The sequence below is a fragment of the Sinohyriopsis cumingii genome, unplaced genomic scaffold, assembly GCF_028554795.1.
Source record: "Sinohyriopsis cumingii isolate HCF-2022 unplaced genomic scaffold, ASM2855479v2 utg003088l, whole genome shotgun sequence".
In the NCBI taxonomy this organism is placed as follows: domain Eukaryota; kingdom Metazoa; phylum Mollusca; class Bivalvia; order Unionida; family Unionidae; genus Sinohyriopsis; species Sinohyriopsis cumingii.
Genome location: NW_028316393.1, coordinates 26,397 through 37,500, shown reverse-complemented (window position 1 = coordinate 37,500; position 11,104 = coordinate 26,397).

The following is an 11,104-nucleotide window of genomic DNA, read 5'->3' as shown; positions in this document are numbered from 1 at the left end:
ACCATCGAGCGCCTAGACAAGCCTAGCTCAGTGTACCGCCCCAGTACTGTGGTATAGCTCCCGATATCGTAGGCTAGTGTGCTCGGTTCGCAAGGCAGCTATACCACTACTATATGAATGCTACACCAAAATTTTTGTTCATTTTCAACCGAGCCACCTGAAAATGCATTTTTTTCTATATAATAGTGCCAAATTCTATATGTGGGTAGTTGATCAGAAAATTTTTCGACGTACCCTGTGCCATCGAGCTTCCCAGCCCATTTTCGAACGAAAAGCAACCACGTTCTTGCCTTGCCTGGGAAGGAAAGCATTTCACGGAATGCACCTTCCCTATCGTCCGAAGCCAGCTGCCTAGGGGTACCCTGTACCAGCGAGCGCCTAGACAAGCCTAGCTCAGTGTACCGCCCCAGTACTGTGGTATAGCTCCCGATATCGTAGGCTAGTGTGCTCGGTTCGCAAGGCAGCTATACCACTACTATATGAATGCTACACCAAAATTTTTGTTCATTTTCAACCGAGCCACCTGAGAATGCATTTTTTCCTATATAATAGTGCCAAATTCTATATGTGGGTAGTTGATCAGAAAATTTTTCGACGTACCCTGTGCCATCGAGCTTCCCAGCCCATTTTCGAACGAAAAGCAACCACGTTCTTGCCTTGCCTGGGAAGGAAAGCATTTCACGGAATGCACCTTCCCTATCGTCCGAAGCCAGCTGCCTAGGGGTACCCTGTACCAGCGAGCGCCTAGACAAGCCTAGCTCAGTGTACCGCCCCAGTACTGTGGTATAGCTCCCGATATCGTAGGCTAGTGTGCTCGGTTCGCAAGGCAGCTATACCACTACTATATGAATGCTACACCAAAATTTTTGTTCATTTTCAACCGAGCCACCTGAAAATGCATTTTTTCCTATATAATAGTGCCAAATACTATATGTGGGTAGTTGGTCAGAATATTTTTCGACGTACCCTGTGCCATCGAGCTTCCCAGCCCATTTTCGAACGAAAAGCAGCCACGTTCTTGCCTTGCCTGGGCTTGCTAGCTACCAAAGAGAGTGTGCCTGCCTCTCTCCCTTCTCGCTTGTCCTGTCCTTGGTAAGCTAGCCTTCGATCGCACCTTGCTAGCTACCAGAGAGAGAGTGTGCCTGCCTCTCTCTCTCTCTCCCTTCTCGCTTGTCCTGTCCTTGGCAAGCTAGCCTTCGATCGGACCTAGCTAGCTACCAGAGAGAGTGTGCCTTCCTCTCTCTCTCCCTTCACGCTTGTCCTGTCCTTGGTAGGCTAGCCTTCGCTCGCACCTAGCTAGCTAGCTACCAGAGAGAGAGAGTGTGTGTCTGCCTGCCTGCCTTATCGGCCTCTCTCTCTCGTCTCGATTCACTTTCAATCGAGACCATAGGAAACGCATTTTTTCCTATATAATAGTACCAAATACTATGTGTGGGTAGTTGGTCAAAAAGTTGCCAAAAAGGTGCACCTTTTTGAATTCGTTCCGTTTTTACCAAGGGCTTTCTACCACGGCCAAACCCTCGATTCCCCAAGCCTTTCCTCACTCTCTCTCTCTCTCGCACCTTGCTAGCTACCAGAGAGAGAGAGAGTGTGCCTGCCTCTCTCCCTTCTCGCTTGTCCTGTCCTTGGTAAGCTAGCCTTCGATCGGACCTAGCTAGCTACCAGAGAGAGAGAGAGAGAGTGTGCCTGCCTCTCTCTCTCTCCCTTCTCGCTTGTCCTGTCCTAGGTAAGCTAGCCTTCGATCGCACCGTGCTAGCTACCAGAGAGAGAGAGAGCGTGCCTGCCTCTCTCTCTCCCTTCACGCTTGTCCTGTCCTTGGTAGGCTAGCCTTCGCTCGCACCTAGCTAGCTACCAGAGAGAGAGAGAGTGTGTGTGTCTGCCTGCCTGCCTGCCTGCCTGCCTTATCGGCCTCTCTCTCTCGTCTCGATTCACTTTCAATCGAGACCATAGGAAACGCATTTTTTCCTATATAATAGTACCAAATACTATGTGTGGGTAGTTGGTCAAAAAGTTGCCAAAAAGGTGCACCTTTTTGAATTCGTTCCGTTTTTACCAAGGGCTTTCTACCACGGCCAAACCCTCGATTCCCCAAGCCTTTCCTCACTCTCTCTCTCTCGCACCTTGCTAGCTACCAGAGAGAGAGAGAGTGTGCCTGCCTCTCTCCCTTCTCGCTTGTCCTGTCCTTGGTAAGCTAGCCTTCGATCGGACCTAGCTAGCTACCAGAGAGAGAGAGTGTGCCTGCCTCTCTCTCTCTCTCTCTCCCTTCTCGCTTGTCCTGTCCTAGGTAAGCTAGCCTTCGATCGCACCGTGCTAGCTACCAGAGAGAGAGAGAGCGTGCCTGCCTCTCTCTCTCCCTTCACGCTTGTCCTGTCCTTGGTAGGCTAGCCTTCGCTCGCACCTAGCTAGCTACCAGAGAGAGAGAGAGAGAGAGTGTGTGTGTCTGCCTGCCTGCCTGCCTGCCTTATCGGCCTCTCTCTCTCGTCTCGATTCACTTTCAATCGAGACCATAGGAAACGCATTTTTTCCTATATAATAGTACCAAATACTATGTGTGGGTAGTTGGTCAAAAAGTTGCCAAAAAGGTGCACCTTTTTGAATTCGTTCCGTTTTTACCAAGGGCTTTCTACCACGGCCAAACCCTCGATTCCCCAAGCCTTTCCTCACTCTCTCTCTCGCACCTTGCTAGCTACCAGAGAGAGAGAGAGAGTGTGCCTGCCTCTCTCCCTTCTCGCTTGTCCTGTCCTTGGTAAGCTAGCCTTCGATCGGACCTAGCTAGCTACCAGAGAGAGAGAGTGTGCCTGCCTCTCTCTCTCTCTCTCTCCCTTCTCGCTTGTCCTGTCCTAGGTAAGCTAGCCTTCGATCGCACCGTGCTAGCTACCAGAGAGAGAGAGAGCGTGCCTGCCTCTCTCTCTCCCTTCACGCTTGTCCTGTCCTTGGTAGGCTAGCCTTCGCTCGCACCTAGCTAGCTACCAGAGAGAGAGAGAGAGAGAGTGTGTGTGTCTGCCTGCCTGCCTGCCTGCCTTATCGGCCTCTCTCTCTCGTCTCGATTCACTTTCAATCGAGACCATAGGAAACGCATTTTTTCCTATATAATAGTACCAAATACTATGTGTGGGTAGTTGGTCAAAAAGTTGCCAAAAAGGTGCACCTTTTTGAATTCGTTCCGTTTTTACCAAGGGCTTTCTACCACGGCCAAACCCTCGATTCCCCAAGCCTTTCCTCACTCTCTCTCTCGCACCTTGCTAGCTACCAGAGAGAGAGAGAGAGTGTGCCTGCCTCTCTCCCTTCTCGCTTGTCCTGTCCTTGGTAAGCTAGCCTTCGATCGGACCTAGCTAGCTACCAGAGAGAGAGAGAGAGTGTGCCTGCCTCTCTCTCTCTCTCCCTTCTCGCTTGTCCTGTCCTAGGTAAGCTAGCCTTCGATCGCACCGTGCTAGCTACCAGAGAGAGAGAGAGCGTGCCTGCCTCTCTCTCTCCCTTCACGCTTGTCCTGTCCTTGGTAGGCTAGCCTTCGCTCGCACCTAGCTAGCTACCAGAGAGAGAGAGAGAGAGTGTGTGTGTCTGCCTGCCTGCCTGCCTGCCTTATCGGCCTCTCTCTCTCGTCTCGATTCACTTTCAATCGAGACCATAGGAAACGCATTTTTTCCTATATAATAGTACCAAATACTATGTGTGGGTAGTTGGTCAAAAAGTTGCCAAAATGGTGCACCTTTTTGAATTCGTTCCGTTTTTACCAAGGGCTTTCTACCACGGCCAAACCCTCGATTCCCCAAGCCTTTCCTCACTCTCTCTCTCTCGCACCTTGCTAGCTACCAGAGAGAGAGAGAGTGTGCCTGCCTCTCTCCCTTCTCGCTTGTCCTGTCCTTGGTAAGCTAGCCTTCGATCGGACCTAGCTAGCTACCAGAGAGAGAGAGAGAGTGTGCCTGCCTCTCTCTCTCTCTCCCTTCTCGCTTGTCCTGTCCTAGGTAAGCTAGCCTTCGATCGCACCGTGCTAGCTACCAGAGAGAGAGAGAGCGTGCCTGCCTCTCTCCCTTCACGCTTGTCCTGTCCTTGGTAGGCTAGCCTTCGATCGCACCTAGCTAGCTACCAGAGAGAGAGAGTGTGTGTCTACCTGCCTGCCTGCCTGCCTGCCTGCCTTATCGGCCTCTCTCTCTCTCTCGTCTCGATTCACATTCAATCGAGACCATAGGAAACGCATTTTTTCCTATATAATAGTGCCAAATACTATATGTGGGTAGTTAGTTAGGAAAGTTTCAACTTCCTAACCTTACAGACACTACCCAAGCCATATCGCTACTAGAGCGAGAGAGGGTGCCCCTGCCTCTCTCTCTCTCTACCTTTCGCTCTACTCCTAGCACTCCTGGCTAGATCGGCATTGCATGCTGGCTGGGACGACCTATCCAACGAGGGGTCGATCGTCCCGATGCGACCAGGCGATCGGTCGCAACAGGGAAGAAACCAGCTATCGTACTACGTCTCTAATGCAATGTATAGGACCCCAAAATCACTTCTTCCCTATATATAGTGCCAAATTCTATATGGGGGTAGTTGGTCAGGAAAGTTTCAATTTTGAAATCGTGCCTTTGCTACCAACGGCTTTGCACCAAGGGAAAGCCAGGGGTACACAAGGACTAGCGCCACAGTCTCACTTCTCGGTTTTATTTTATTCATTATCTCGGTAACGGATAGGAATTTTTTGATGGGGTTTGCTTTGGCAGATCGGCCATTACGAGACCTATAAAGCAATGTCAACTGCGAGATTCGAACTCTTCCCTGTTGGTCGGGGCGGTGGGTGCGTCAAAACATATGACTTTTCAAAAAATCGACTTTATGCCGTTTCACTCAATGTTGAATATCTCGGGAACCCCTTGATATTTTTCCATGGGGTTTGCATTGGAATATTGGCCAATGAAAGGTCTAGATTGCTATGTCGGCGGCGGGATTCGAACTCGTGCTAGGTAGTTTTTACAGTGAAAAAACCGATGAACAAATGACTTTTTTGGCAATATCTCCGTAACAAATGGGAATATTTCGACGAGGTTTATGCCGGCAAGTCGGTCTCGATAGCCTGTATCAGAAAATAACAAGTTGCCTGGCACAACTCCTCCCCAATCGTCGGGGCGGTGGGTGCGTCAAAACATATGACTTTTCAAAAAAAAATCGACTTTATGCCGTTTCACTAAATGTTGAATATCTCGGGAACCCCTTGATATTTTTCCATGGGGTTTGCATTAGAATATTGGCCAATGAAGGGTCTAGATTGCTATGTCGGCGGCGGGATTCGAACTCGTGCTAGGTCGTTTTCACAGTGAAAAAACCGATGAACAAATGACTTTTTTGGCAATATCTCCGTAACAAATGGGAATATTTCGACGGGGTTTATGTCGGCAAGTCGGCCTCGATAGCCTGTATCAGAAAATATCAAGTTGCCTGGCACACCTCCTCCTCAATCGTCGGGGCGGTGGGTGCGTCAAAACATATGACTTTACAAAAAGTCTTTATGCCGTTTCACTAAACGTTGAATATTTCGGGAACCGCTTGACATTTTTCCATGGGGTTTGCATTGGAATATTGGACAATGAAGGTTCTAGACTGCCATGTCGACGGCGGGATTCGAACTTGTGCTAGGTCGTCCTCACAATTAAAAAACCGATGAAAAGCTACAGTTTCCCCCATATCTCCCGAACGGCTGGGAATATTTTCAAGCGGTTTGCTGCAGCGTGTCGGGGCCACGGGGCCACGTCGGGGAACGGGTGCCACCCGGACGCCACCGGGCGAGGTGGTGTCAAAATGGCGGAAAAACCGTTAGGTTCCTAGAATGAAGTGGTGGAAGGGAACGTCACATTGGCACGTTTCACACCTCGGCAGACGCGCCTGGTCGAGACGAAGACATAGAGTGGTAGATGTTGAAAATCGGTGCAGGTTTGGCCGAGTTAGGGGCTATTTTGTCACCCGGCAGGGGCCACAAAACGACCAAGTCCGAAAAGCTACAGTTTCCCCCATATCTCCCGAACGGCTGGGAATATTTTCAAGCGGTTTGCTGCAGCGTGTCGGGGCCACGGGGCCACGTCGGGGAACGGGTGCCACCCGGACGCCACCGGGCGAGGTGGTGTCAAAATGGCGGAAAAACCGTTAGGTTCCTAGAATGAAGTGGTGGAAGGGAACGTCACATTGGCACGTTTCACACCTCGGCAGACGCGCCTGGTCGAGACGAAGACATAGAGTGGTAGATGTTGAAAATCGGTGCAGGTTTGGCCGAGTTAGGGGCTATTTTGTCACCCGGCAGGGGCCACAAAACGACCAAGTCCGAAAAGCTACAGTTTCCCCCATATCTCCAGAACGGCTGGGAATATTTTCAAGCGGTTTGCTGCAGCGTGTCGGGGCCACGGTGCCACGTCGGGGAACGGGTGCCACCCGGACGCCACCGGGCGAGGTGGTGTCAAAATGGCGGAAAAACCGTTAGGTTCCTAGAATGAAGTGGTGGAAGGGAACGTCACATTGGCACGTTTCACACCTCGGCAGACGCGCCTGGTCGAGACGAAGACAGAGAGTGCTGGATGATGAAAATCGGTGCAGGTTTGGCCGAGTTAGGGGCTATTTTGTCACCCGGCAGGGGCCACAAAACGACCAAGTCCGAAAAGCTACAGTTTCCCCCATATCTCCCGAACGGCTGGGAATATTTTCAAGCGGTTTGCTGCAGCGTGTCGGGGCCACGGGGCCACGTCGGGGAACGGGTGCCACCCGGACGCCACCGGGCGAGGTGGTGTCAAAATGGCGGAAAAACCGTTAGGTTCCTAGAATGAAGTGGTGGAAGGGAAGGTCACATTGGCACGTTTCACACCTCGGCAGACGCGCCTGGTCGAGACGAAGACATAGAGTGGTAGATGTTGAAAATCGGTGCAGGTTTGGCCGAGTTAGGGGCTATTTTGTCACCCGGCAGGGGCCACAAAACGACCGAGTCCGAAAAGCTACAGTTTCCCCCATATCTCCCGAACGGCTGGGAATATTTTCAAGCGGTTTGCTGCAGCGTGTCGGGGCCACGGGGCCACGTCGGGGAACGGGTGCCACCCGGACGCCACCGGGCGAGGTGGTGTCAAAATGGCGGAAAAACCGTTGGGGTTCCAGAATGAAGTGGTGGAAGGGAACGTCACATTGGCACGTTTTACACCTCGGCAGACGCGCCTGGTCGAGACGAAGACATTGAGTGGTAGATGATGAAAATCGGTGGAGGTTTGGCCGAGTTAGGGGCTATTTTTCACCCATGCCACAATAGTCAAGGTCAAGGTAGGGAGCGTGGGAAAATAGTGTTTTTCTCCCAAGCGTGGAAAGATATGTTAAAGTTTGACCCACCGGCGCCTAGGTCTGGATGAGTCGCACCTGCCTGTGTTATCCCCGTGCATGTCGCTGTGTCCGTTCGTGCGTACGCCTTCGCATAGCAAACGCTTCGGTGCCAAGTCGGTAGCTTAAAGTTGGTTTTCTCCGAAAGCCTATGAGCGATCTTAAGGTGCGACCCATCGGCAGATGGGCCTCGACGAGACGCAGCTGGCAGTGAAAACCCCATGGATCTCGGCTGGTCCGATCGTCCGTAAGTCAAAGAAAACGAATGCAATGGAATTCGCAATGGTCAGCTCGCTGCGAGAATCGGATTATTTTTTTTCCTGGCCAAACGGGTGGACCAATGGGCAATTGCAAGACGTCATTCGATCTGGCGTGACGAGAGGCGTCTTGGAAAAAAAAATAAGTCCATTGGACCTGTACGTTCGTCCGTAATGGTAAGAAAACCGATTTTTGGAACCCCCCTCCAATGTTAAAGTGAAAATGTCCATTAAAAAAAGTTTTCTCGCCGACGGGTAGAGGTATTGTCCCGTGTCGTGGTTCGACCGCTCGGGCCCGACGAGACGCGTCTGCCGGTGCCAGGCACGGTCGAGTAGGCGTGTCCGTTCGTCCGTGCGCTCTGGAAAACGTTTTCAGCCGCGCCGAACCATACGAGTGCGAAGTTGGCTTAAATCGAGTTTGCTCGAAAAGTAATGGACCGATTTTGACATGCGACCTACCGACAGATCGGTCTCGGCAAGACACGTCGGACGGTGTGAAAGACATGGAATTCCCATCGTCCGTTCGTCCGTCCGGGGAAGAAAACGGGCCCGTTGATGTCAATGTCGGAAGCGGGCGACATTGGGTCGAAGCGAGTTTTGAGCATCGCCACTTAAAGGTATGTTGCCATGCCCTACGTCGTAAGATGGGCCTGGAAGAGCCGCATCTGGTGGTGCAAACCGCATGAAAATCGGCTTGTCCGTTCGTCCGTGCGACCCGTCCACGTGCATGTCGCTGGAGCGCGACATGGGGTTGAAGCGAGTTTTCAGCATCGCCACTTGGCAGGATGTTGACGAGCCATACGTCGGACGATGGGCCTGGAGAAGACGCATCTGTGCGTGCAAACCCCGTGAAAATCTGCTGGTCCGTTCGTCCGTACGGCTGAGAAAATGCGTAGTTCAAGGTCAAGGTCGGGAGCGTGGGAAAAAAATGGCTTGGGTGCAGTTTTCTCTGGAACGGCAAGAGCTATCTTGAAGTGGGAAGCACCGGCACATCGGCCCGGACGAGTCGCATCTGGCCTGCGAAAAGGGCATTTGAATCACCGTGTCCGTTCGTGTGCAGGACGAGGAAAATGAATGGTTTGACTGTTGCGGAGAAGACGGATCCGTACTTGGAGTTAGTACGTGATTTACGCTGGCGCACAAAGAGAGATATGAATACCAAGAAGAAGAAGAAGAAGAAGAAGAAGAAGAAGAAGAAGAAGAAAAATTAGAAAATAAAAATAACAAAGAAGAAGAAGAAGGAAGGCGGGAAGAAAGAACATAATAATAATAATAATAATAATAATAATAATAATAAAACCCGCAATACAAGGTGATTTTGTACGATACTATTTAAAACACTTTATGGAAGCGTTCGATTGTCGTTTCTATGCATAAACTTGGCAATTGTAATCCATTCCACTGCATTTTTCATGATGGGAAAATATTGTCCCACTTGGGCAAAGATTGGCCCAAAATCTACCTGGCATTGGAAGCACTTGGCTTCATTCACCTTAGGACTCCAGCGTTACCTTGTCGTACAGACAATATTGTGTAGGCATGTTTGTCAAATTCCTTGGTTCGACATTAAAATCACTTCATACAAACAATATAAGTGATTTCGTCCAATTGCGCTCTTTGACAAATTTCAAAATTGTGTGCAATTCGATCATGTGGCATTGATAACACTTTACAGAAGCGTTTAATTATGTTCTGTCTGCATGAAGTTGGCATTTTCCATGCTGGGAAATATTTGTCCAAAACCTACATGTTATCTGGCTTTGAGCCCCCCCAAAAATTGCCAAGAAAAGTAGCAAAATGTGGCCAAAAACCTACGTTATTGGGTTTGGGGCAAAAATTTGCACAACAATGTTCCGAAAAGTGGCCAAAAACCTACCTAAACTTTTCCGAGACACGCTCGACAGTGTCTTCTTTCCGCACCGTTTGTGTCAAGCCCGTTCCCTTGGCTGTGACGGGAACAAATAAATTTAAAAAAAAAAAAAAACAAAGGAAAAAAAAAAAAAAGAAAAGAAAAGAAAAGAAAAGAAAAGAAAAGAAAAAATCGTATCTGTAGAACGGTAAAAGATATTCTCATGCGGTTTGCGTTGGCTGCTGCGTCCTAGACAGAGCTATTATGTCTCTCTGTATGTATGTATGTATGTATGTATGTATGTATGTATGTATGTATGTATGTATGCAAATCAATAAATAACCAAGTCCAACAAAACCCATTTCTTCCATGCAAGTGTAAAGTTTCGAAAAATTGAAAGCTTAGGAATAGAGCGACGTGCCACATGTCGGCAGATCGGGCTCGAAGAGACGACTCTGTTAGAGCAAACCGCACGTCAATAGCCCTGTCCGTTCGTCCGTACGCTTCGAGAAACCGACCGTTTCTAGGTAAAACGCGCCTTAAAGTTCCTTTCCTCCCGAAGGGCAAGAGCTAGGTGGACGTGCTACCCAGGGCCAGATTGGTCTTGAAGAGACGCGTCAGGCAGTGAAAACCCCACGAAAATCGGACTGTCCGTTCGCCCGCCATTGGAAGAAAACCGATTCCTTCCATGCAAGTGTGAAGTTTCGAAAAATTGAAAGCTTAGGAATAGAGCGACGTGCCATATGTCGGCAGATCGGGCTCGACGAGGCCACTGTGCTAGAGCAAACCGAACGTCGATAGCCCTGTCCGTTCGTCCGTTCGCTTCGAAAAACCGACCGTTTTTAGGTGAAACGCGGCGTAAAGTTCCTTTTCTCGGGAGGGGCAAGAGCTAGGTGGACGTGCCACCCACGGCCAGATTGGCCTTGAAGAGACGCGTCTGGCAGTGAAAACCCCACGAAAATCGGACAGTCCGTTCGTCCGTGCGACCATGAAAAGCCGAAGGTCAAGGTCGTTGCCATCACGGCATTCCGTTGGTTCGGTATCTTCACTCGAATACCTATATCTTTCGAACGCTCGAAGATATTTTCGTGCGGTTTGCTGCGGCTGATGGGTCTGAGAAAGACCTATCCGTCGATGCCTTGCGCTGGAAGATGGCTTCATCCTGGACGAGGCGGTGGCCATTTCAGCGAGAGACGAAAGTAATGGGAAAATAACAAGTAACCGACTTCGCTCGGGAAGCAATTTATCGGCACTCTTGCTAGAAAATTCGTGTCTCTAAAACGGCGAAAGATATTCTCGTGCGGTTTGCGGTGGCGGCTGCGTCCTAGACAGAGCTATCCACGCATGCCTTGCCGAGCGAGATGGCTTCAAAGATGGCTTCGTGATGGCCGTTCAGGCACAGGCAGAAATCACTGGAGGGGGGGGATAGACACACAAAACTCGCTCGGGAAGCAATTTATCGGCACACTTGCTAGAAAATTCGTGTCTCTAAAACGGCGAAAGATATTCTCGTGCGGTTTGCGGTGGCGGCTGCGTCCTAGACAGGGCTATCCACGCATGCCTTTGCCGAGCGAGATGGCTTCAAAGATGGCTTCGTGATGGCCGTTGAGGCACAGGCAGAAATCACTGGAGGGGGGGGGGGATAGACACAAAAAACTCGCTC